Here is a 27,835-nt window from a genome sequence, read left to right as displayed (position 1 = left end):
TTCTACACAACTCCAAACAAGCTGAAACTTTACGGAGATTTTTATGGAATATATAAGGAATATTGGAGCCAATAGGTACCAGAGGGGGACCACCAGGTGGGCACAACCCACCTGGGCACGATAGGGAGCCCAAGCACACCCTGGTGGGTTGTGCTCCCGTCAGCCCACCTTCGGTGCCCATCTTCTGGTATATAAGTCATTTTGACCTAGAAAAAAAATAAGGAGAGGACTTTCGGGACGGAGCGCCGCCATCTCGAGGCGGAACTTGGGCAGGAGCACTTTTGCCCTCCGGGGGAGCGATTCCACCGGGGGAACTTCCCTCCCGAAGGGGAAATCATCGTCGTCATCATCACCAACAACTCTTCCATATTGGGGAGGGCAATCTCCATCAACATCTTCAACAACACCATCTCCTCTCAAACCCTAGTTCATCTCTTGTGTTCAATCTTTGTATCGTAACTATAGATTGGTGCTTGTGGGTGTCTAGTAGTGTTGATTACATCTTGTAGTTGATTACTATATGGTTTATTTGGTGGAAGATTATATGTTCAGATCCATTATGCTATTTAATACCCCTCTGATCTTGAGCATGTTTATCACTTGTGAGTAGTTACTTTTGTTCTTGAGGTCACATGAGAAATCATGTTGCAAGTAATCATGTGAACTTGATATGTGTTCGATATTTTGATAGTATGTATGTTGTGATTTCCTTAGTGGTGTCATGTGAACGTTGACTACATGACACTTCAACATATTTGGGCCTAATGGAACACATTATGGAGTAGTTATTAGATGATGGGTTGCGAGAGTGACCGAAGCTTAAACCCTAGTTTATGCACTATTCCGTAAGGGACCGATTGGATCCCAAAGTTTAATGCTATGGTTAGGATTTATCCTTAATACTTTTCTCATAGTCGTGGATGCTTGTGAGGGGGTTAATCATAAGTATGAGGTTTGTTCAAGTAAGAACAACACCTAAGCACCGGTCCACCCACATATCAAATTATCGAAGTAGCGAAAACAAATCGAATCAACATGATGAAAGTGACTAGATGAAATTCCCGTGCACCCTCAAGAACGCTTTGCTTATTATAAGAGACCGTTTTGGCCTGTCCTTTGCCTCAAAAGGATTGGGCTACCTTTCTGCACTTCTATTACTATTTTCATTACTTGCTCGTTACAAAATATTTTATTACCAAACTACTCTGTCACTTACAATTTCAGCACTTGCAGACATTACCTTGCTGAAAACCACTTGTTATTTCCTTTTGCTCCTCGTTGGGTTCGACACTCTTACTTATCGGAAAGAGCTACAATTGATCCCATATACTTTTGGGTCATCAAGGCTATTTTATGGCGCTGTTGCCGGGGAGTGAAGTGCCTTTGGTAAGTGGAAATTGGTAAGGAAACATTTATATAGCATGCTGAAATTTACTGTCACTTGTTACTATGGAAAACAATCCTTTGAGGGGTTTGTTTGGGGTATCTTCACCTCGACCAGAACCAAAATTAGCTACACCTCAACCTACTACACCTACTGAAAATATTGAATATGAAATTCCTTCGGGTATGATAGAACAACTGCTAGGTAATCGTTATGCAGGAGATGGAACTGAACATCCTGATATGCACTTGATATATGTGGAACAAATTTGTGGATTGTTTAAGCTTGCAGGTTTACCCGGAGATGAAGTTAAGAAGAAGGTTTTCCCTTTATCTTTGAAGGGAAAAGCATTGGCATGGTATAGGCTCTGCGATGATATTAGATCTTGGAATTGGAATTGATTGAAATTTGAGTTCCACCAAAAAATTTATCCTATGCATCTAGTTCATCGTGATCGGAATTACATATATAACTTTTGGCCTCGTGAAGGAGAAAGTATCACTCTAGCTTGGGGGAGCCTTAAGTCAATGTTATATTCATGCCCCAATCATGAGCTCTCAAGAGAAATTATTATTCAGAATTTTTATGCTCGGCTTTCTCGTGATGATTAATCCATGCTTGATACTTCTTGTACTGGTTCTTTAATGAAGAAGACTATTGAATTCTGGTGGGATCTTTTGGAAAGAATTAAACGCAACTCTGAAGATTGGGAACTCGAGGAAGGTAAAGAGTCAGGTATTAAGCTTAAGTATGATTGTGTTATATCTTTTATGAATCCCGATGCTTTTCAAAAGTTTAGCACTGAATATAAACTTGACTCTGAGATAGTAGCCTCCTTTTGTGAATCATTTGCTACTCATGTTGATCTCCCTAAGGAGAAGTGGTTTAAATATCACCCACCTATTAAAGAAGAAATTAAAGAACCAGAAATAGCTAAAGAGGAAAATATACTTTATAATGTTGTTCCTACTGCTTATATTGAGAAACCACCTTTCCGTGTTAGGATAAAGGAACATGCTAAACTTTCAACTGTGGTTAACAAAAGTTATATTAGAACACCCAAACCCGATGAACAAATCAAAGTAGAACCTAGTGTTGCTATGGTTAATGATCTCCTGGAAGAAAATATAGATGGGCATGCTATTTACTTCTGTAATGAAGCTACTAGAATTGCCAAACCTAATAAAGAGGAAAAACATAGACCCATTGTTGGCATGCATGTTGTCTCAGTTAAAATAGGAGATCATTGTTATAATGGTTTATGTGACATAGGTGCCAGCGTGAGTGCTATTCCCTATACCTTATATCAAGAAATTATGAATGACATAGCACCCGCTGAAATAGAAGAAATAGATGCCACTATTAAACTTGCTAATAGAGACACCATCACACCACTTGGGATTGTTAGAGATGTTGAAGTCTTGTGTGGGAAAATAAAATACCCTACTGATTTTCTTGTTCTTGGTTCCCCACAAGATGATTTTTGTCCCATTATCTTTGGTAGACCTTTCTTGAACACCGTTAATGCAAAAATACATTTTGAGAAACAAACTGTGATGTTAGCTTTGGTGATGAGTCTCATGAGTTTAATTTTTTCAAGTTTAGCAGAAAGCTTCATGAAAAAGAATTTTCTAGTAAGGATGAAATAATTGGTCTTGCTTCTATTGTTGTGCCTCCTACTGATCCTCTAGAACAATATTTGCTAGACCATGAAAATGATCTACATATGCATGAAAGAAACGAAATAGATAAGATTTTCTTTGAACAACGTCCTCTGCTTAAACACAACTTTCCTATTGAAACTCTAGGAGGTCCTCCTCCACCTAAAGGTGATCCTGTGTTTGAATTAAAACAATTGCCAGATAATTTGAAATATGCTTATATTGATGAGAAGAATATATATCCTATTATTATTAGTGTGCTAGCCTTTCAGAACATGAAGAAGAAAGATTATTGAAAGTTCTAAGGAAGCATCGAGCTGCTATTGGATATACTCTTGATGATTACCCGTTGTGATCACCAATGTTAGTTAAATCCGAAGATGAAGGAAGTGGTAAGAACGGAAATATTAAAACTTCTGGAAGCAGGTATAATCTATCCTAGAGCTGATAGTAGATGGGTAAGTCATGTTCATTGTGTCGCTAAGAAAGGAGGTTGATAGCGGCTTGAAGCTACGTCGGTATTTCCCCAAAGAGCAAGGGATGATGCAGCATGGCGGCAGTAGGTATTTCCCTGAGTGATGAAACCAAGGTTATCGAACCAGTAGGAGAACCAAGCAACAACACATAAATGGCACCTGCACATAAATAACAAATACTCACAACCCGACGTATTAAAGGGGTTGTCAATCCCTTTCAGGTAATGACGCCAGAAATTGGCAAACGGTCGTGAACAAATTGTAGTAGATTGATAGATCAAATGCCAAATAAAATAAATAAGAATAAATTGCAGCAAGATATTTTTGTATTTTTGGTTTAATAGATCTGAAAATAGAAACAAAGGAAAATAGATCACAAAGGCAAATAATATGAGAAAGAGACCCGGGGGCCGTAGGTTTCACTAGTGGCTTCTCTCGAGAAAAAGAGCAAATGGTGGGTAAACCAATTATTGTTGGGCAATTGAGAGAACTTAAAATAATCATGACGATATCCAGGCAATGATCATTATATAGGCATCACGCCCAAGATTAGTAGACCTACTCCTGCCTGCATCTACTACTATTACTCCACACATCGACCGCTATCCAGCATGCATCTAGTGTATTAAGTTCATGGAGAAACGGAGTAATGCAATAAGAACGATGACATGATGTAGACAGGATCTATTTATGTAGAAATAGACTCCATCGTTTTGTCCTTATGTAGTAGCAATGATACATATGTGTCAGTTCCCCTTCTGTCACCGGGGTCAAGCACCGTAAGATCGAACCCACTACAAAGCACCTCTTCCCATTGCAAGATAAATAGATCAAGTTGGCCAAACAAAACCCAAATATTGGAGAAGAAATACGAGGCTGTAAGCAATCACTCATATAACAAATCAAAGAAACTCAAATAACTTTCATGGATAAAAAGAGATAGATCTGATCATAAACTCAAAGTTCATCGGATCCCAACAAACACACCGCAAAAGAGTTACATCATATGGATCTCCAAGAGGCCATTGTATTGAGAATCAAACGAGAGAGAGGAAGCCATCTAGCTACTAACTACGGACCTGAAGGTCTACAAAGAACTACTCACGCATCATTGGAGAGGCACCAATGGAAGTGGTGAACCCCTCCGTGATGGTGTCTAGATTGGATCTGGTGGTTCTGGACTATGCGGCGATTGGAATTGATTTTCGTCGACTCCCCTAGGGTTCCTGGAATATTGGGGTATTTATAGAGTAAAGAGGTGGTCCGGGGGGCACCCGAGGTGGGCACAACCCACCAGGGCGTGCATGGGCCCCCAGGCGGCCCTAGTGGGTTGTTCTCCCCTCGGAGCAGCCCCCAGGTGCTTATTTGGCCCATTGGTTGTCTTCTGGTCCAAGAAAATCCACAAAAAGTTTTGTTGCATTTGGACTCCGTTTGGTATTGATTACCTGCGATGTAAAAAACATGCAAAAAATAGCAAGTGGCACTTGGCACTATGTCAATTGGTGTTTTATTGCTATTGCTTTCTTCATATCTGAAAACCTTAACACCAATATTCTTACTAAAGCATAATCTTAGGATAATTTCATTGCATGACTATTGACTTTCGTGCTTGCATAGGGAATCACAAACCTTAACACCAATATTCTTACTAAAGCATAATTAGTCATCAAGATGACTCACATATCACATCATCATATCTCAAAACCCCTGTTCAAGAATTCATCCGATTAACCAGTTAACTTGCCGATTAATCCCTACTCATAGGGTCACCGAGTAGCCGATAAACTGAAGAATCGTCCGATTAATTGATTAGATGGCCGATTAACTTGCCGATTAGCCGATTAATCCCCTACTCGCTAGCCAACAGAGCAGCTACCAGTTAACGATTTCCTCAACAATGCTCAAAACTATTACTAAGAATCAAGTTTATTTTGTCCAACGATCTTCATGAAAGTTTTTATTATATCCTTCTTGGATACCTATCACTTTGGGACTAATTTTCATGTGTTGCTTTTGATAAGCTCAAACAAATACAAGTGAAGATGATGAGCATAATATTTCTTTGTCTCAAATTAATTTAAGTGAAGCCAGAGAGAATTTCTTGAAAATTTTGCTAACTCTCAGATAAATCTAGGTGAAGCAAGAGAACATTTCTTCAAAAATTCTAATGCACACTATGCTAAAAAAGATATAAGTGAAGCACTAGAGCAAATCCATAGCTCATAAAAATTTAAGTGAAGCATAGAGAGCAATTCTAACAAGTCATGGCATAATTTGGCTCTCTCAAATAGGTGTGTCCAGCAAGGATTCAAGACTTAAAGCACAAAGCAAAACAAGCAAAGACTCATATCATACAGGACGCTCCAAGCAAAACACATAGTATGTGACGAATAAAAATATAGCTTCGAGTAAAATACTGACGGTCATTAGAAGAAAGAGGGGATGCCACTCGGGGCATCCCCAAGCTTAGTTGCTTGCTCTCTTTGGATAATAGCTTGGGATGCTAGGCCATCCCCAAGTTAGGCTCTTCTTACTCCTTATTCCTTCATCCATCGTAAGATTACCCAAAACTTGAAAACTTCAATCACATAAAGCTCAACACGAGCCTTCGTGAGATCCGTTAGTATAAGAAAACAAATCACTACTATAAGTGTTGTAGTAAACCAATTCACATTTTGTTCTTGCATTATATCTACTTTATTCCAAGTTTTCTATGGCAAAAACTCATCAAAGAAAACCATAGAATCATCAAAACAAGCACACAATGCAAAGAAAACAAAATCTGTGAAAAATAGAACAGTTTGTAGAAATCTGGATCTTTCGAATACTTCTGTAACTCCAAAAACGCTGAAATATTAGGACGACCTGGGAAATTTGTATATTAATCTATAGCAAAAGGATTTGTTATTTTATAGCTCTCTGGTTAAAAATGAAAATTATTTTCACGATCGCAAAAGTTTCTATTTTTTCAGCACGATCAAACAACTATCACCCAAGAAGATCCTAAAGGCATTACTTGGCAGAAACACTAATTAAAACACAAAAAACACAATCATAATAGTAGCATAATCGTGCTAACACTCAAGAACAGAAAGCAAAAAGAAAAACTAAATTTTATTCATTGGGTTGCCTCCCAACTAGCGCTATAGTTTTACGCCCTTAGCTAGGCATAAAGCAAGGATCTAAGTTTTGTCATCTTTGTTCAACTCTTCAATCAAACACTTAGAATTCTTAAAAGATTTATCATAAAGATTTCCAATGACAATACTCCTAGGAACAATTTTAAAGAATTCATTCTTGCCAAAGGGAACTCTTATAACTTCAACAAAATCCGGGTGGATGCTAATCATCTTAAGATCCTCTTTACTATTACTAGAAGTTGCACCCTTGTTCTTAGTAACTTGAGTAGTCTTGCCAATATTTACGGGAGTTTTTTCAATAGTTTTAGCAGAAGCAAAATCCATCCTCAAATTACTAAAGATTTCTTCTAGTTTATCAATCCGAGACGGACTTTCTTCAATTCTTTCATGGATTACGGTCCCCTTTTCCTTTAACAACTTAAAAACTCCTGCCGCTTTTGACCCAATCTTAGTAGCAAAACTATGCATATTTTTATCCAAGTTTTCAATATGTTCTTCAGTAAGAATTTTATTTTCAATAGCATCTAATCTTTCCATAACATGCTCAAGAGTCAAAGTTGTTTCATTAACCATAACAAGTGGTGAACCCACTAAATTTCCCATAGCATTGAAAGCATCAAGAGAGGGACACATCAAGAAATTTCCACCGGTAATCGTATCAAGGACGAATCTATACCAAGTGGTCATGCCCACATAAAAGCAACAAAGAAGAATAACGGTAGATTGCTTATGAATAGATCTATTATGAGCATTTAAAATTCTATAGCAAGCATCTTTTAAATTTTCTCCTCCCCTTTGTTTAAAGTTGAGAACCTCGTTCTCGGGAGTACACGCAATAGAGGAAGAATTATCCATGACGATAATAACGGCAAACAAGGTTGCACACAAAAACAGATCCTGCAAGAAAACGGCGAACGAAAAAGAGGGCGAATAAAACGACAAATTTTTGTGAAGTGGGGGCGAGGAAAACAAGAGGCATATGGCAAATAATGTAAATTGCGAGGAGATGATATTTGTAATTAGGAACCTGGTATATCTTGAAGATCCTCCCCGACAATGGCGCCAGAAATTCCTTTTGATGGTGCCTTGAAGCTACGTCGGTATTTCCCTAAAGAGGAAGGGATGATGCAGCACAGCGACGGTAGGTATTTCCCTTAGTGATGAAACCAAGGTTATCGAACCAGTAGGAGAACCAAGCAATGACACATAAACGGACCTGCACACAAATAACAAATACTCGCAACCCGATGTATTAAAGGGGTTGTCAATCCCTTTTGGGTAATGACGCCAGAAATTGGCAAACAAACATGAATAAATTGTAGTAGATTGATAGATCGAACACCAAATAAAATAAATAAGAATAAATTGCAGCAAGGTATTTTTGTATTTTTGGTTTAATAGATCTGGAAATAAAAGCAAAGGAAAATAGATCGCAAAGGCAAATATATTAAAGAAGAGACCCGGGGGCCATAGTTTTCACTAATGGCTTCTCTCGAGAAAAATAGCAAATGGTGGGTAAACGAATTACCGTTGGGCAATTGATAGAACTTCAAATGATCATGATGATATCCAGGCAATGATCATTATATAGGCATCACGTCCAAGATTAGTAGACCAACTCCTGCCTGCATCTACTACTATTACTCCACACATCGATCGCTATCCAGCATGCATCTAGTGTATTAAGTTCATGGAGAAACGGAGTAATGCAATAAGAACGATGACATGATGTAGACAAGATCTACTTATGTACAAATGGACCCCATCTTGTTATCCTTAGTAGCAACGATACATACGTGCCGGTTCCCCTTCTGTCACTGGGATCAAGCACCGTAAGATCGAACCCACTACAAAGCACCTCTTCCCATTGCAAGATAAATAGATCAAGTTGGCCAATGCTACCTCTTGAGCACTGCATTGGTTTTTCCCCGTGGAGGAAGGGATGATGCAGCAAAGTAGCATAAGTATTTCCCTCAGTTTTTTGAGAACCAAGGTATCAATCCAGTAGGAGGCTACGCGCGAGTCCCTCTTACCTGCACAAAACAAATAAATCCTCGCAACCAACGCGATAAGGGGTTGTTAATCCCTACACGGCCACTTACAGAGTGAGATATGATAGATATGATAAGATAATATTTTTGGTATTTTTATGATAGAGATGCAAAGTAAAATAAAAGCAAAGGAAATAACTAAGTATTGGAAGATTAATATGATGAAGATAGACCCGGGGGCCATAGGTTTCACCAGTGGCTTCTCTCAAGAGCATAATTATTCTACGGTGGGTCAACGAATTACTGTTGAGCAATTGACAGAATTGAGCATAGTTATGAGAATATCTAGGTATGATCATGTATATAGGCATCACGTCCGAGACAAGTAGACCGACTCTTGCCTGCATCTACTACTATTACTCCACTCATCGACCGCTATCTAGCATGCATCTAGAGTATTAAGTTCATGAAAATAGAGTAACGCCTTAAGCAAGATGACATGACGTAGAGGGATAAACTCATGCAATATGATGAAAACCCCATCTTGTTATCCTCGATGGCAACAATACAATACGTGCCTTGCTGCCCCTACTGTCACTAGGAAAGGACACCGCAAGATTGAACCCAATGCTAAGCACTTCTCCCATTGCAAGAAAGATCAATCTAGTAGGCCAAACCAAACTGATAATTCGAAGAGACTTGCAAAGATAACCAATCATACATAAAAGAATTCAGAGAAGATTCAAATATTGTTCATAGATAGACTTGATCATAAACCCACAATTCATCGGTCTCAACAAACACACCACAAAAAGAAGATTACATCGAATAGTTCTCCACAAGAGAGGGGGAGAACATTGTATTGAGATCCAAAAAGAGAGAAGAAGCCACCTAGGTAATAACTATGGACCCGTAGGTCTGAGGTGAACTACTCACACTTCGTCGGAGGGGCTATGGTGATGATGTAGAAGCCCTCCGTGATGGATACCCCCTCCGGCGGAGCTCCGGAACAGGCCCCAAGATGGGATCTCGTGGATACAGAAAGTTGCGACGGTGGAATTAGGGCTTTGGCTCCATATCTGATCCTTTGGGGGTACGTAGGTATATATAGGAGGAAGGAGTACGTCGATGGAGCAACAGGGGGCCCACGAGGGTGGAGGGCGCGCCTAGGGGGGTAGGTGCATCCCCTACCTCGTGGCCTCCTCCTTTGTTTCTTGACGTAGGGTCCAAGTTCCCTGGAGCATGTTCGGTGAGAAAATCATGTTCCTGAAGGTTTCATTCCGTTTGGACTCCGTTTGATATTCCTTTTCTTCGAAACCCTAAAATAGGCAAAAAAACAACAATTCTGAGCTGGGCCTCCGGTTAATAGGTTAGTCCCAAAAATAATATAAAAGTGGTTAATAAAGCCCAATAATGTCCAAAACAGTAGATAATATAGCATGGAGCAATCAAAAATTATAGATACGTTGGAGACGTATCAGCCAAACAAAACCCAAATATCGGAGAATAAATATGAGGCTATAAGCAATCATGCATATAAGAGATCAAAGAAACTCAAATAACTTTCATGGATAAAAAGAGATAGATCTGATCATAAACTCAAAGTTCATCAGATCCCATCAAACACACCGCAAAAGAGTTACATCATATGGATCTCCAAGAGACCATTGTGTTGAGAATTAAACAAGAGAGAGGAAGCCATCTAGATACTAACTATGGACCCGAAGGTCTACAAAGAAATACTCACGCATCATCGGAGAGGCACCAATGGAAGTGGTGAACCCCTTCGTGATGGTGTCTAGATTGGATCTGGTGGTTCTGGACTCTGCGGTGGCTGGAATAGATTTTCGTCGACTCCCCTAGGGTTTTTGGAATATTGGGGTATTTATAGAGTAAAGAGGCGGTCTGGTGGCACCCGAGGTGGCACAACCCACCAGGGCGCGCTTGGGCCCCCAGGCGCGCCCTGGTGGGTGATACGTCCATTTTGCATCATGCTTTTATATCGATATTTATTGCATTGTGGGCTGTTATTACACATTATGTCACAATACTTATGCCTATTCTCTCTTATTTTACAAGGTTTGCACGAAGAGGGAGAATGTCGGCAGCTGGAATTCTGGGCTGGAAAAGGAGTAAATATTAGAGACCTACTCTGCACAACTCCAAAAGTCCTGAAACTCCATGGGAGTCATTTTTGGAATATATAAAAATATTGGGCGAAGGAAGCACCAGAGGGGGGCCACCCACCATCCACGAGGGTGGGGGCGCGCCCTACCCCCTAGGCGCACCCCCTATCTCGTGGGCCCCCTGGCAGGCCTCAGGTGCCCATCTTTGGCTATATGAAGTCTTTTGCCCTGGAAAAAATCATAAGCAAGCTTGCGAGATGAAACACCGCCGCCACGAGGCGGAACCTTTGGCGGAACCAATCTAGGGCTCCGGCGGAGTTGTTCTGCCGGGGAAGCATCCCTCCGGGAGGGGGAAATCATCACCATCGATCCTCTCATTGGGAGGGGGTCAATCTCCATCAACATCTTCACCAGCACCATCTCATCTCAAACCCTAGTTCATCTCTTGTATCCAATCTTTGTCTCAAAACCTCAGATTGGTACCTATGGGTTGCTAGTAGTGTTGATTACTCCTTATAGTTGATGCTAGTTGGTTTACTTGGTGGAAGATCACATGTTCAGATCCTTTATGCATACTAATACCCCTCTGATTATGAACATGAATATGATTTGTGAGTAGTTACGTTTGTTCCTCAGGACATGGGAGAAGTCTTGCTATAAGTAGTCATGTGAATTCGGTATTCGTTCGATATTTTGATGAGATGTATGTTGTCTCTCCTCTAGTGGTGTCATGTGAACGTTGACTACATGACACTTCACCATTATTGGGGCCTAGGGGAAGGCATTGGGAAGTAATAAGTAGATGATGGGTTGCTAGAGTGGCAGAAGCTTAAACCCTACTTTAGGCGTTGCTTCGTAAGGGGCTGATTTGGATCCATATGTTTCATGCTATGGTTAGGTTTACCTTAATACTTCTTTTGTAGTTGTGGATGCTTGCAAGAGGGGTTAATCATAAGTGGGATGCTTGTCCAAATAAGGGCAGTACCCAAGCACCGGTCCACCCACATATCAAATTATCAAAGTACCGAACGCGAATCATATGAGCGTGATGAAAACTAGCTTGACGATAATTCCCATGTGTCCTCGGGAGTGTTTTCCTTTATATAAGAGTTTTTCTAGGCTTGTTTGTCAGATCATGGGTTCCGGAAAAACCCTTAAGGTTCGAACTCTGGGGTGCGCACGAAGATTTCCCCCTACCGATCCACGTCCTAGTTTTGCTAAGATCTCGCAGACTAACTCGACGAACTCACAACACAAGGGACACAAGATTTATACTGCTTCGGGCCACCATTGTGGTGTAATACCCTACTCTAGTGTGGTAGTGGTGGATTGCCTCTTGGGCTGAGGATGATTAGTACAAGGGGAAGAACAGCCTCCTGAGGAGAGGTGCTCTTGTGCTTGTTGGATGTGATTGTGGTGATGAACTAGTTCTAGTCTGAGATGAGGTCGCCCCTAGCTATGGTGGTGGCTAGTCCTATTTATAGTGGCACCGGTCCTCTCCCCAAATATTGAGCGGGAAGGGAGCCAACAACGGCCAATTTGAAAGGGGACAACTAGTACAACTTATCCTGACAAAAGTGGTCTTCGCATGCAAAAGGCTCTGGTGGTGACGCCGCCTTGGGCTCCATGGTGACCTCCGTCTTACCGTCCTGCTAGTCTTGGTCTCGTTGCACCGATATGGAAACCTTTGCTTGATGCCTCGGTACTCCGCGCCCCGCGCTTTCCCCCTTAGCACCAAAGAGGAAATAAGGACGCTACACGCGCTGGCGCGTGCCTGGTCTCGATCGTCACAGCTCACGTCACGAGAACCTCGCAAGGTTTGCCTTGCCTTGATCTCTCCGCCCCTCGCGAGCCCACCTGGCGAGGCCGCTCCTGAGGAGGTCTTGCGTCGTCCGCCTCGCGAGGCTTGGCCCCTCGCGAAGGTCTTGAATGCCTTGTTGATGAAGATGGGCCATACAGGTCTGCTAGCAAAGCCACACCGTGGGCCGTAGGCAGGCAAGTCTGGGGACCCCCGTTCCCAGAACGCCGACAGTAGCCCCCGGGCCCAAGGCGCGCTCGGGCTTGGCTTCGAGGCGAAGCTAAGGGTCAAGTACGGAGCGCAGCGGGCCCCAATAGTCTGCGGCCTTGGTCGACGCATGAAGGTTGATTGGACGTGGGCGTCTCCGCTTCCCCATGCTGCCTCGGCAACTGCCCGACTTGATAAGTCCCTGCGACATGCAAGGAAAACCATCATTACCTATGATCATGGGGGGTGCTGGTTGGCCTTCTCCTGGTATAAATGGAAGGGGGCAGAGCCCGCATAGCCCATCTCTCATTTGCCTCTCCCGCTTCTTCTCCTTCCTAGCTCCACTCCTTGCTTGTGCAGACATGGCACCGATCCAGAGGTTCTCGGACATCGAGAAGGGCAAGGCTCCCCTCACTGAGCCCGAGCTGCTCCCGCCGAAGAAGAGAAGGTCCCATCGCCGTGAGGTGGTCGCAAGGGTGGTGGTGTTGCGACCGTGGTACGAAAGGTTGCCTCATGGGTACTCGCTGCCCTTGTATGGTTATGCCGACGATTCCGGAGGGAGGAGCGGTGAGCGGCGCCGCCCGCGCCAGGGCCGTGGTTGCTATGCCGCAGAGGCACACGCCGTCGCCCCAGGGGTCCACGCTGCGGACTCCTCGCGCGAGTTCGTGATATGGGCGGCGATGCCCCCGAGCACCTGGATTCGCCTCCCGCAGTTCTTCGCTGCCGAGATGCCGCCGAGGGGCCTTTGCGAGCTTTGGCTACAACACGCCGACTGCGACGCCCCAGCGACTGGAGCGGAGATTGGAGCTGTTGCCTCCGGGAAGATCTTCATGACCCGAGGCTGGGGCGAGATTGCCCGAGTCTACCGCGCGGAGGGCGCCCTCACGATCCACTTCAAGTACGACGGCGCCTTCGTGCTGTTCTTCAAGGTCTTCGACAAGGAAGGCCGCCGCCTGGAGTGCTGCCCTGAAGGAGGTCGCCAGGATGATACTGCGGCGGGCGCTGGGCCCGTCGCAGGCCTCGCCTGCAGCTCCTCCAGCGACAGCGGCGACTCTTGGTGGTCCAGCGACTCTCCCGAGCTCGTGGAGTCTCCGGAGATGAGCGACGACAGCTACGTGCCCCCAAGTTCTCGCCGAGCCCGGAGCAAGGCCGCGGCGTCCATCGTTGTCGTCGCTGATTGCTACCTCTTGAGCTTGCGTTGGATTTCCCCGAAGAGGAAGGGATGATGCAGCAGAGTAGCGTAAGTATTTCCCTCAGTTTTTGAGAACCAAGGTATCAATCCAGTAGGAGGCCACGCTCAAGTCCCTCGTACCTGCACAAAACGATAGCTACTCGCAACCAACGCGATTAGGGGTTGTCAATCCCTTCACGGTCACTTACGAGAGTGAGATCTAATAGATATAATATTTTTGGTATAAAGATGCAAAGTAAAAAGTAAAGGCAAAGTAAAAAGCAAAACAAGATTAAAATGATGGAGATTGCTATGATGAGAATAGACCCGGGGGCCATAGGTTTCACTAGTGGCTTCTCTCAAGAGCATAAGTATTCTACGGTGGGTGAATAAATTACTGTTGAGCAATTGACAGAATTGAGCATAGTTATGAGAATATCTAGGCATGATCATGTATATAGGCATCACGTTCGTGACAAGTAGACCAAAAGGATTCTGCATCTACCACTATTACTCCACTGATCAACCGCTATCCAGCATGCATCTAGAGTATTAAGTTAAAAACAGAGTAACGCCTTAAGCAAGATGACATGATGTAGAGAGATAAATTCATGCAATATGAAATAAACCCCATCTTGTTATCCTCGATGGCAACGATGCAATACGTGCCTTGCTGCCCCTTCTGTCACTGGGAAAGGACACCGCAAGATCGAACCCAAAGCTAAGCACTTCTCCCATGGCAAGAACTACCAATCTAGTTGGCCAAACCAAACGGATAATTCGAAGAGACTTGCAAAGATAACCAATCATACATAAAAGAATTCAGAGAAGATTCAAATATTATTCATAGATAGACTTGATCATAAACCCACAATTCATCGGTCTCAACAAACACACCGCAAAAAGAAGATTACATCGAATAGATCTCCACAAGAGAGGAGGAGAACTTTGTATTGAGATCCAAAAAGAGAGAAGAAGCCATCTAGCTACTAACTATGGACCCGAAGGTCTGAGGTAAACTACTCACACTTCATCGGAGGGGCATGATGATGTAGAAGCCCTCCGTGATGACGGCCCTCTCCGGCGGAGCTCCGGAACAGGCCCCAAGATGGGATCTCGTGGATACAGAAAGTTGCGGCGGTGGAATTAGGTTTTTGGCTCCTGTTCTGTTCGTTTGGGGTACGTAGGTATATATAGGAGGAAGGAGTACGTCGGTGGAGCACCGAGGGGCCCACGAGGCAGGGGGCGCGCCCTAGGGGGGCGCCCCCACCCTCGTGACCGCCTCTCTGATGCCTTGGCGTAGGGTCCAAGTCTCCTGGATCACGTTCGGTGAGAAAATCACGTTCCCGAAGGTTTCATTCCGTTTGGACTCCGTTTGATATTCCGTTTCTTCGAAACACTGAAATAGGCAAAAAACAACAATTCTGGGCTGGGCCTCCGGTTAATAGGTTAGTCCCAAAAATAATATAAAAGTGGAAAATAAAGCCCAATATAGTCCAAAACAGTAGATAATATAGCATGGAGCAATCAAAAATTATAGATACGTTGGAGACGTATCAGGCATCCCCAAGCTTAATTCCTGCTCGTCCTCGAGTAGGTAAATGATAAAAAGAGAATTTTTGATGCGGAGTGCTACTTGGCATAATTTCAATGCAAATCTTCTTAATTGTGATATGAATATTCAGATTCGAAAGATTCAAGACAAAAGTTTATATTGACATAAAAATAATAATACTTCAAGCATACTAACAAAGCAATTATGTCTTCTCAAAATAACATGGCCAAAGAAAGTTATCCCTACAAAATCATATAGTCTGGCTATGCTCTATCTTCACCACACAAAGTATTTAAATCATGCACAACCCCGATGACAAGCCAAGCAATTGTTTCATACTCTAACTTTTTCAAAACTTTTTCAATCTTCACGCAATACATGAGCGTGAGCCATGGATATAGCACTATAGGTGGAATAGAATGGTGGTTGTGGAGAAGACAAAAAGGAGAAGATAGTCTCACATCAACTAGGCGTATCAACGGGCTATGGAGATGCCCATCAATAGATATCAATGTGAGTGAGTAGGGATTGCCATGCAACGGATGCACTAGAGCTATAAGTATATGAAAGCTCAAAAAGAAACTAAGTGGGTGTGCATCCAACTTGCTTGCTCATGAAGACCTAGGGCAATTTGAGGAAGCCCATCATTGGAATATACAAGCCAAGTTCTATAATGAAAGATTCCCACTAGTATATGAAAGTGATAACATGAGAGACTCTCTACTATGAAGATCATGGTGCTACTTTGAAGCACAAGTGTGGTAAAAGGATAGTAACATTGTCCCTTCTCTCTTTTTCTCTCATTTTTTTATTTGGGCCTTTTTCTCCCCCCTTTTTTATGGCCTCTTTTTATTTGGGCTTCTTTGGCCTCTTTTTTTTAATTTTTTTCGTCTGGAGTCTCATCCCGACTTATGGGGGAATCATAGTCTCCATCATTCTTTCCTCACTTGGGGCAATGCTCTAATAATGATGATCATCACACTTTTATTTTTCTTAAAATTCAACAATTACAACTCGATACTTAGAACAACATATGACTCTATATGAATGCCTCCGGCGGTGTACCGGGATATGCAATATGACAATGATTGAGTGTGTCATAATAAATGGAACGGTGGAAAGTTGCATGGCAATATATCTCGGAATGGCTATGGAAATGCCATAATAGGTAGGTATGGTGGCTATTTTGAGGAAGGTATATGGTAGGTGTATGATACCGACGAAAGGTGCGCGGTATTAGAGAGGCTAGCAAAGGTGGAAGGGTGAGAGTGCGTATAATCCATGGACTCAACATTAGTCATAAAGAACTCATATAGTTATTGCAAAAATCTAGAAGTTATCAAAGCAAAGTATTACGCGCATGCTCCTAGGGGGATAGATTGGTAGGAAAAGACCATCGCTCGTCCCCGACCGCCACTCATAAGGAAGACAATCAATAAATAAATCATGCTCCGACTTCATCACATAACGGTTCACCATACGTGCATGCTACGGGAATCAAAAACTTTAACACAAGTATTATTTAAATTCACAACTACTCAACTAGCATGACTTTAATATTATCACCTCCATATCTCAAAACAATTATCATGCTTCAATCTTTTCTTAGTATTCAACACACTCAAAAGAAAGTTTCACAAATCTTGAATACCAAGCATATTATTATTAAGCAAATTACCATGCTATTAAGAGACTCTCAAAATAATTTAAGTGAAGCATGAGAGATCAATAGTTTCTTTAAAACAAATCAACCACCGTGCTCTAAAAGATCTAAGTGAAGCACATAGAGCAAAATTATAACACTCAAAAGATATAAGTGAAGCACATAGAGCAAAACTACATAGCTCAAAAGATATAAGTGAAGCACATAGAGTATTCTATCAAATTTTAATTCATGTATGGCTCTCTCAAAAGGTGTGTACAGCAAGGATGATTGTGGCATACTAAACACAAAGACACAAATAATACAAGACGCTCCAAGCAAAACACATATCATGTTGGTGAATAAAAATATAGCTCCAAGTAAATTACCGATGGAAGTGGACGAAAGAGGGGATGCCTTCCGGGGCATCCCCAAGCTTTGACTTTTTGGTGTCCTTGGATTATCTTGGGGGTGACATGGGCATCCCCAATCTTAGGCTCTTGCCACTCCTTGTTCCATAATCCATCACAAGAATTCACCCAAAACTTGAAAACTTCACAACACAAAACTTAAAGTAGAAAACTCGTGAGCTCCGTTAGCGAAAGAAAACAAAAGACCACTTCAAGGTACTGTAATGAACTCATTCTTTATTTATATTGGTGTTAAACCTAATTTATTCCAACTTCTATATGGATTATAAACTATTTTACTAACCATAGATTCATCAAAATAAGCAAACAACACACGAAAAACAGAATCTGTCAAAAACAGAACAGTCTGTAGTAATCTGTAGCTAGCGCAAGATCTGGAACCCCAAAAATTCTAAAATAAATTGCTGGACGTGAGGAATTTATCTGTTAATCATCTGAAAAATAATTAACTAAATATCACTCTCCAAATAAAAATGACAGCAGTTCTCGTGAGCGCTAAAGTTTCTGTTTTTTTACAGCAAGTTCAACAAGACTTTCCCCAAGTCTTCCCAACGGTTCTACTTGGCACAAACACTAATTAAACACAAAAAACACAACCAAAACAGAGGCTAAATAATTTATTTATTACTAACAGGAGCAAAAATCAAGGAATAAAAATAAAATTGGGTTGCCTCCCAACAAGCGCTATCGTTTAACGCCCCTAACTAGGCATAAAAGCGAGGATAGATCTAGGTATTGCCATATTTGGTAGGCAATCCATAAGTGGCTCTCATGATAGTTTCATATGGCAATTTTATTTTCTTTCTTGGAAAGTGTTCCATGCCCTTTTTTAATGGAAATTGAAATCTAATATTCCCTTCCTTCATATCAATAATCGCACCAACCGTTCTAAGGAAAGGTCTACCAAGAATAATAGGGCAAGAAGGATTGCAATCTATATCAAGAACAATGAAATCTACGGGCACATAATTCCTATTTGCAACAATAATAACATCATTAATCCTTCCCATAGGTTTCTTAATAGTAGAATCCGCAAGATGCAAGTTTAGAGAGCAATCATCAAAATTACGGAAATCTAGCAAATCACACAAAGTCTTGGGAATAGTGGAGACACTAGCACCCAAATCACACAAAGCATAAAACTCATGATCTTTAATTTTAATTTTAATAGTTGGTTCCCACTCATCATAGAGTTTTCTAGGGATAGAAACTTTCAACTCAAGTTTTTCTTCATAAGATTGCATCAAGGCATCAACAATATGTTCGGTGAAGGCTTTATGTTGACTATAAGCATGTGGAGAATTTAGCACGGATTGCAACAAGGAAATACAATCAATTAAAGAGCAACTTTCATAATTAAATTCCTTGAAATCCAATATAGTGGGTTTAGCAACATCTAGATTTTTATTTCTTTCAATCCCACTTTCATCAATTTCATCATAAAGATCTAAATACTCCGAATTTTTAGAACGCCTTCTAGGTAAAGGAAGATCATATTCAGTTTCATCAAGATTCATATTGCAAAACAAAGATTTAATAGGGGACACATCAATAACTTTTAGATCTTCATCTTGATTTTCATAGGAATTGGAAGAACACGCTTTAATAAAGGCATCTTTGGAAGCACGCATCCTAGCGGTTCTTTCCTTGCACTCATCAATGGAAATTCTCATGGCTTTGAGAGACTCATTGATATCATGCTTAGGAGGAATAGATCTAAGCTTTAAAGAATCAATCTCAAGAGAAATTCTATCAACGTTCCTAGCCAAATCATCAACTTTAAGCAATTTCTCTTCAAGCAAAGCATTAAAATTCTTTTGTGAATTCATAAACTCTTTAACACTATTCTCAAATTCAGAGGGCATCTTATTATAATTTCCATAAGAGTTGTTGTAGGAATTCCCATAATTATTAGAAGGATTACTAGGATATGGCCTAGGATTAAAATTCCCTCTATAAGCGTTGTTACCAAAATTATTCCTACCAACAAAATTCACATCCATAGATTCATTGTTATTCTCAATCAAAGTAGACAAAGGCATATCATTAGGATCAGAAGAAACACTCTTAGTAGCAAATAATTTCATAAGTTCATCCATCTTTCCACTCAAAACATTGATTTCTTCTATCGCATGCACTTTTTTATTAGAAGATCTTTCAGTATGCCATTGAGAATAATTAACCATAATATTATCTAGGAGTTTAGTAGCATCTCCTAAAGTGATTTCCATAAAAGTGCCTCCCGCGGCCGAATCTAAAAGATTTCTAGAAGCAAAATTCAATCCGGCATAAAATTTTTGTATAATCATCCACAAATTCAAACCATGAGTAGGGCAATTACGTATCATTAATTTCATTCTCTCCCAAGCTTGTGCAACATGTTCATGATCAAGTTGCTTAAAGTTCATAATATCGTTTCTAAGAGAGATGATCTTAGCGGGAGGGAAATACTTAGAGATAAAAGCATCTTTGCACTTGTTCCAAGAATCAATACTATTTTTAGGCAAAGACGAAAACCAAGCTTTAGCACGATCTCTAAGCGAAAAAGGAAATAGCTTCAATTTAACGACATCATTATCGACATCTTTTTTCTTTTGCATATCACATAAATCAACGAAGCTATTCAGATGAGTAGCGGCATCTTCACTAGGAAGGCCGGCGAATTGATCTTTCATAACAAGATTCAACAAAGCAGTATTGATTTCACAAGATTCAGTATTGGCAAGAGGAGCAATCGGAGTGCTAAGTAAATCATTATTATTGGTATTGGTGAAGTCACACAATTTGGTAGTATCTTGAGCCATCGCGACAAACAAGCAATCACACGGGCAAACAAAAGGCAAGCGGCAAAAAGAGGCAAATAGAGAGGGAGGATAGAGAGAGAGAGGGCGAATAAAACGGCAAGGGTGAAGTGGGGGAGAGGAAAATGAGAGGCAAATGGCAAATAATGTAATGCGAGAGATAGGGATTGTGATGGGTACTTGGTATTTGACTTTTTGCGTAGACTCCCCGGCAACGGTGCCAGAAATCCTTCTTGCTACCTCTTGAGCTTGCGTTGGATTTCCCCGAAGAGGAAGGGATGATGCAGTAGAGTAGCGTAAGTATTTCCCTCAGTTTTTGAGAACCAAGGTATCAATCCAGTAGGAGGCCACGCTCAAGTCCCTCGTACCTGCATAAAACGATAGCTACTCACAACCAACGCAATTAGGGGTTGTCAATCCGTTCACGGTCACTTACGAGAGTGAGATCTGATAGATATAATATTTTTGGTATTTTTGGTATAAAGATGCAAAGTAAAAAGTAAAACAAGATTAAAGTGATGGAGATTGATATGATGAGAATAGACCCGGGGGCCATAGGTTTCACTAGTGGCTTCTCTCAAGAGCATAAGTATTCTACGGTGGGTGAACAAATTACTGTTGAGAAATTGACAGAATTGAGCATAGTTATGAGAATATCTAGGCATGATCATGTATATAGGCACCACGTCCGTGACAAGTAGACCGAAATGATTCTGCATCTACTACTACTACTACTCCACTCATCGACCGCTATCCAGCATGCATCTTGAGTATTAAGTTAAAAACAGAGTAATGCCTTAAGCAAGATGACATGATGTAGAGAGATAAATTCATGCAATATGAAATAAACCCCATCTTGTTATCCTCGATGGCAATGATGCAATACGTGCCTTGCTGCCCCTTCTGTCACTGGGAAAGGACAACGCAAGATCGAACCCAAAGCTAAGCACTTCTCCCATGGCAAGAACTACCAATCTAGTTGGCCAAACCAAATGGATAATTCGAAGAGACTTGCAAAGAGAACCAATCATACATAAAAGAATTCAGAGAAGATTCAAATATTATTCATAGATAGACTTGATCATAAACCCACAATTCATCGATCTCAACAAACACACCGCAAAAAGAAGATTACATCGAATAGATCTCCACAAGAGAGGGGGAGAACTTTGTATTGAGATCCAAAAAGAGAGAAGAAGCCATCTAGCTACTAACTATGGACCTGAAGGTCTGAGGTAAACTACTCACACTTCATCGGAGAGGCTATGATGATGTAGAAGCCCTCCGTGATGACGACCCTCTCCGGCGGAGCTCCGGAACAGGCCCCAAGATGGGATCTCGTGGATACAGAAAGTTGCGGCGGTGGAATTAGGTTTTTGGCTCCTTATCTGTTCGTTTGGGGATACATAGGTATATATAGGAGGAAGGAGTACGTCGGTGGAGCACCGAGGGGCCCACGAGGCAAGGGGGCGCGCCCTAGGGGGGGTGCCCCCCACCCTTGTGACCGCCTCTCTGATGCCTTGGCGTAGGGTCCAAGTCTCCTGGATCACGTTCGGTGAGAAAATCACATTCCCGAAGGTTTCATTTCGTTTGGACTCCGTTTGATATTCCGTTTCTTCGAAACACTGAAATAGGCAAAAAAACAGCAATTCTGGGCTGGGCCTCCGGTTAATAGGTTAGTCCCAAAAATAATATAAAAGTGGAAAATAAAGCCCAATATAGTCCAAACAGTAGATAATATAGCATGGAGCAATCAAAAATTATAGATACGTTGGAGACGTATCACTGATCTAGATGGGGTTGGCGCCGGCCTCACGTTGTCAGGACCCCGATCCTAAGTCACACCAATCTTGCATGTAACACCTCATATCACTTTGCGGCCTCACGCACGGTATTCCCACGAGTGCCACCTTACTTGGTCCGGGACCGTTTGCGCCTTTTGGCTCACGTATATGATAGTGTCGCTAGCATCCATATGACAAAGAACCCGGGCCAACATGACTAGTTGTGAACCCAAAGTGGCACTAACTTACCGGGACAGGCATACATGAATCAACATCGAGCATGTCGGTTAGCAGTGTATGAATCCGGGCTGTAGCAACTGGGCTAACAGGACTCCGGGAACCTGGGCTGTAGCAGGCTAGCAGGACTCCGGATGTCTCTGCGTGACATTTCCCCGAAGGGACAGATACATGAATGAAGTGAATTACATGCCGGCCAGTCTAAGTGTTCCAGAGCAGTAGTGCTGTGCTAGCAGGACTCCGGTAGACCGGGCTGTAGCGGACTACCAAGGCTCAGTGGAAGCACCAGACTACATTTCCCCATAAGAGAGGCTACCAAGGATAACCAACTACATAGTAGGATCCCACACATACCATGCATTTCAATCATACACACAATATGCCCGATATGTGTAAATACAACATGACATCACAACATGACTCTACAACTCAAGTATTTATTCAATAGGCTACGAGGAGCGAGATATTACAAACATGGGTCTCATGACCCAACATTCAAAGCATACAAGTCAAAGCATATGCGGAAGCTTAACATGTCTGAGTACAGACATCTACAAATGAAAAAGGCCGAGAAGCCTGACTATCTACCAGATCCTGCCGAGGGCACAAGATCGTAGCTGAGGTATCAAGCTAAACGTCGAAGTCCACACGGAACTACTAGCGAGACTGAAGTCTCTCTGCAAAAACATAAATTAAGCAAACGTGAGTACAAATGTACCCAACAAGACTTACATCAGAACTAACTACATATGCATCATTAGCAACAAAGGGATGGTGGGGTTTAACTGCAGCAAGCCAGCTTGACTCAGTGGCTATCCTAAACTATGACTGCAAGTAACTCTTTTGAGGTGGCGCACACGAGTCCACATATTCACTATATCAATACACCACTATGGATTCGCTCCCGTCTCCCTACGAGAACACCATCCATAGCACTCACACTTATCTTGCGCATTTTAGAGTATCCACTTTCACTTGTCTATGAACTGTACAGGCAACCCAGAAGTCCTTTACCGTGGACACAACTATTCGAATAGATCATTTATAACCCTGCAGGGGTCAAACCCACCGGTGACTCGATGCCAGCGAGGCCCGAGACGGCAGCGCGGCTTGGAAATCGCCCACAGGCGTCCAAATGGGCGGTGGAGAGGCTCTACGGGGAGCTGGCGATCGCGTGCAACTAACGGGGCAAGCGGGAGCAGCTGGGGTGGACCGAGCTCGTCGGAAGTGAGCTCGCGGCGGCGGCCGGAGTACGACATGTTCGGTTTAGCGATAGTGGGCACATCAGGTCGAACGGGTGGGCGCCACGGGTAGCTGATGGTGTGGCGCGCCTAACGGTGGCCTTGGACGGGGCTGGGATGGTCGGAAACGGCGACGGCGATGAGCCGGCCGGCGGCCGTAGCTCGGGCGTCGGTGGTTTTGCTGCTGCGGCGTGCTAGCGGGCGAGCGGATGCATTAGCGAGGTGCTACAGGGTGCGGTGAGTGTGTTAGGCACCAGCGCGTGACCAAATGGTCACCGGAGCTACGTCAGCGACGAGCTCAGGCGGTGGCAGGTGCGGGCAAGCAATGTGCGGTCGCCACAATGCACGGGAAGACACACGGAGAATGAGGAGAGGGTCAACAGCTCACGGCGATTTTCATGGAGTGGACGACGAGCTCGGGGACGCACCTGAGCGATCGGAGCGGCGAGGGGGATCTCCGGCGGCCGGCGATGAAGACGTTGAAGATGGCGACGCTGTGGGGCGTCCAGCGGTGCGTGTGTCCTTGAGGAGGCGTAGACGACGGAGGCGGAGCTCCTAGACGTGTTGGGGAGGCTAGACGGTGGATGTGGCCGCAGCGAACGGTGTCGGTAGCGATGGTGGCGCTCGGGCACGAGGTGCAGAGCGAGAGAGAGGAGGGAATGAGGACGAGGGAGTGGGCGAGAGGGTCCGGGGTGATGCATGGCGTCGTCCTGGGCGTCGAGGCAGCGGCGGGAAGCAGGAGGTGGCTAGGCGCGTGGGCGCGCGCGGTAGGCACACGCCCTTGTGCCCACTTGCACGAGGTTGAGGACGACTGGCGCTGGCTAGTGGATTGGGCCGCACATTAATGGGCCGCCAGGTAAGGTTTACTCTCTCTCTCCCTCTCTCTCTCTCTCTCTCTCTCTCTCTCTCTCTCTCTCTCTCTTCCATTTCTGTTTTCTATTTCTGACATTTGTCTTAATTTGGTTTTTGAACCAAACTAATTTTTCTGCTTCTGATAATTTTTGCACGGACTAAATGGATTATTCCAAAGCCCCTCAACAATTATCTGAATTATTGGACATATAGTTAATATATCACATATATATAAATCCAATTCAAATAATTATTGGATTAACTCAAATGCCCAAAATAAATATTTCTGTGACTCCAAAAATATTGGTTTGAATTTTACCTCTTGCCAATATTTTTATAGGATAACAGGAACATTTCCTTAGATTCATTTGAGAAGATTTTAATGTTGATTAATTCTGAAGTGATTTGTGAGGGTTTCAACTAACCTCAATTCAACTTTCAGAATTTAGACATGATGCATGATGCTCTCAAATGCAACTAATATAATTATTTACAGACAAGAACTCTAGGGCTGTGACACACGTGGCCCACTATTGAGGATGGCGTCTGCGACATCTGGTGCATGTAGATAGAACTTCTAGGAATTCCTTCCCTTTTCTTCCCTGCGAGGAATCAAGAAATGAACCCCATGGGGGCGTGTAAAGCGTCTGTAATGCCTTTTGTCAACATAGCCCTCATTATGAAGATTTGCATGCGCATATCCTGCCGAGGCTCGGCCTCCCCTTTCCAATCCTGAGGCAGCTTGGTGCTCTACGCTGACAGGTCCCGGTCCCCAGGCAGGCTGCAGCCGTCGCTGGTATGCCAGGTCGCGTACCGTGGTCAAGGCCAGGAGGTGAGTGGCCCGAGGTCCAGTAAGAGCTCCTGAGGAACGATGCTCAAGAGGTCCCCTTTAGCGCGCAAGCAGCTGTCTTAGGATGGGAAAGGAAGAAAACGTCGCCGCAGCAGGGCAGCGAAGGGAGTGAGCGAGGGTCTCGTGCCGTAGCAACTAGTGGATCCAGAGCGAGAACTTATCTTGGCCTTCAGGGTCGGCTCCTCGAGTCATGTCGGACTCGTGCTTCGGCCACCATGGTGTAGCTAGGTCAGGCCCGTGCGAGCCTCCCCTCCCCTCCATGTTCTTCTTGGTGCTCTGCGTCCTCAGGCCCCGGCCCTCGAGCGAGCTCACCCGCCGCTGGTATGCCAGGTCGCATGCCATGGTCAAGGCCAGGGGGTGAGGGTTGGAGAGCCAGTAAGAGCTCCTAAGACGCGATGCTCAGGAGCCCCCCTTTAACGCGCAAGCGAATCACATGACAGAAGAGGGAGAGTCCGCGGTACCGCCTGCTGTGGCCCTCAGGAAGTTCCTGCAAGTTAGCGCGAGGAAGGGCACCGGTTGCCATGGTGATTGCTGATTCGCTTCTGGTGCGTGAGAGGGGACTCCCTATTGTGGAGAGCCCCCGGGGCGTGTACAGCCCCGCCCTGACACGTGGCTTGCATGGCAGGGCTAGACGGGGTGTGTCTGGGCACTCATGAGCCAGCACGGGACTCACGAGGCCCTACCTCAAGACAGGTTACGCCTGGTCTTGGTTCTTGTTTGCTGTCTTAGTCCTGCGAGGTGGTTAGACAACCTGCGCCAAACGAATCTCCTGAGGTCATCGCGTGAGAAAGCCAAGCACCAACGGCCCCAGGAGGTGACGTGAACGGGGCTGGCCCGCCAGACAGAGCTCAGACATTGGATTTATCAATGCTGCAGGGACGGGCCCAAGCACAGACGCCGTGCCTAATCCTCTCACGCGAAGGGTCCTGAAGAAAGAAGACCGGCGCACAGCTCCCATGATGGGCGACAATCAAGCAGGTGATAGTCATAGATAGATTAAGCATGAAAGGCAACCTAGCTCAGGTAAATGCATAATGATACGCGCCACTGGGTCCGGCCCGAGTGGCTTGGGGATGATGCAGCCCGAGGGGCTCCCCCAGCAAGGTAAGCTAAAGACATAAAAGGGATATTTGCCACAGGGACGGACCCACGCGGCCTGGGAATGATGCAGCCCTAGGGGCGCTCCCAGCTAAATGAACTTGGAAAATGTCACCTGGTTCTGTTGATGAAGGAGAGTCGGGGCAGCTGAAGGTATGCGGCAAAGGGGTTGCTCCTCATGAGCCACCATGGCCCTGAGCCTCGGGAGGCTCTAGGGGTCCAGGGGGTTCCTTGAGGACCGTCTTCATCTCCGTCAGTGCAGCGTGGTGCCTGGCCTCCTGAGCCGCCAGGATGCTCCACAGGTTGCACTGATAGGCGGTCGCCATGCTCGGCAGGCCAAAAGGCATGTGATCGTAGCTGTGAGGTGGGCCCTTGCAGCGTCCCACGCGCGAAGGCCATAAAAGCTCCTCAGAGACGGCCCGGTTGAGGCCTGGGACGTCGATGCAGACGCGTAGCCCGGCAACCTCGCCTGGATGGGGAGCTGCGCCTAGTGAGTGGCGGCCGCCGCGCATGGCCCTTGCGTCTTGCAGTTCCTGAGTGGTCTTGGTGACGAACTCCTGGACGGTGGGCACTCCTTGCCCTGTGTTCTCCTGAGGGAAATGTGCCGCGAAGCACGCCTCCAAGTGGTGCCCAAGCGCCTCCCTCGTGATGTTAGCAAAGTCTGAGGCCCTCCAGAAGAGAGCCCCCGAGCCCTGCCCGAGAGGGGCGCTGGGCGCGCTTTCCTATGCGATGGAGGGAGGCGCCCCTGGCACGGGCGCCGATCCTGACGAGGCGCCACTTGCCTGAGGCCCTACGTGGTGCAACTGCTTCTTCTTCTTGGGGGTGGCCTCAGGAGGGCGCTCGCCCTGGCTGTCGGGGTCGTCGATTGCCGCACCTTGGAAGGCACGCTCGAGGGAGCACACCGTGTCTCTTTCATCGCACGAGACTGTGATGATTCCACCACTTCCTGGCATCTTGAGGACATTGTAGCCGTGATGGGTCACCGCCATGAACTTGGCCAGGGCTGGATACCCGAGGATGGCATTGTATGGCAGGCGGATGTAGGTGACATCGAAGTCGATGAGTTCAGTGCGGTAGTTGTTGCGTTCTCCGAAGGTAACGAGGAGGCGGATGCCGTGGACCTGCCCGATCGGGGTAGTAGAGCCGTCGGTCAATCCTGAGAAAGGCTTGGTAGGCTGAAGCTGGTCATATGGCACTTGGAGGTTGTCGAACGTGTCGACGGACAGGACATTGAGCCCTGTGCCGCCGTCGATGAGGGTCTTGGTAACTTGCATGTTGCTTATGACTGGTGAACAAAGCATTGGGAGGACGCCTGCAGTAGCTGCGCACTTGAGCTGATCTGCCGAACTGGACATGATGGGACACTTGGACCATTTGAGTGGGCCTGTGG

The sequence above is a fragment of the Triticum aestivum genome, chromosome 4A (genome assembly GCF_018294505.1).
Source record: "Triticum aestivum cultivar Chinese Spring chromosome 4A, IWGSC CS RefSeq v2.1, whole genome shotgun sequence".
NCBI lineage: Eukaryota > Viridiplantae > Streptophyta > Magnoliopsida > Poales > Poaceae > Triticum > Triticum aestivum.
Note: the sequence above shows the minus strand (reverse complement) of the source record.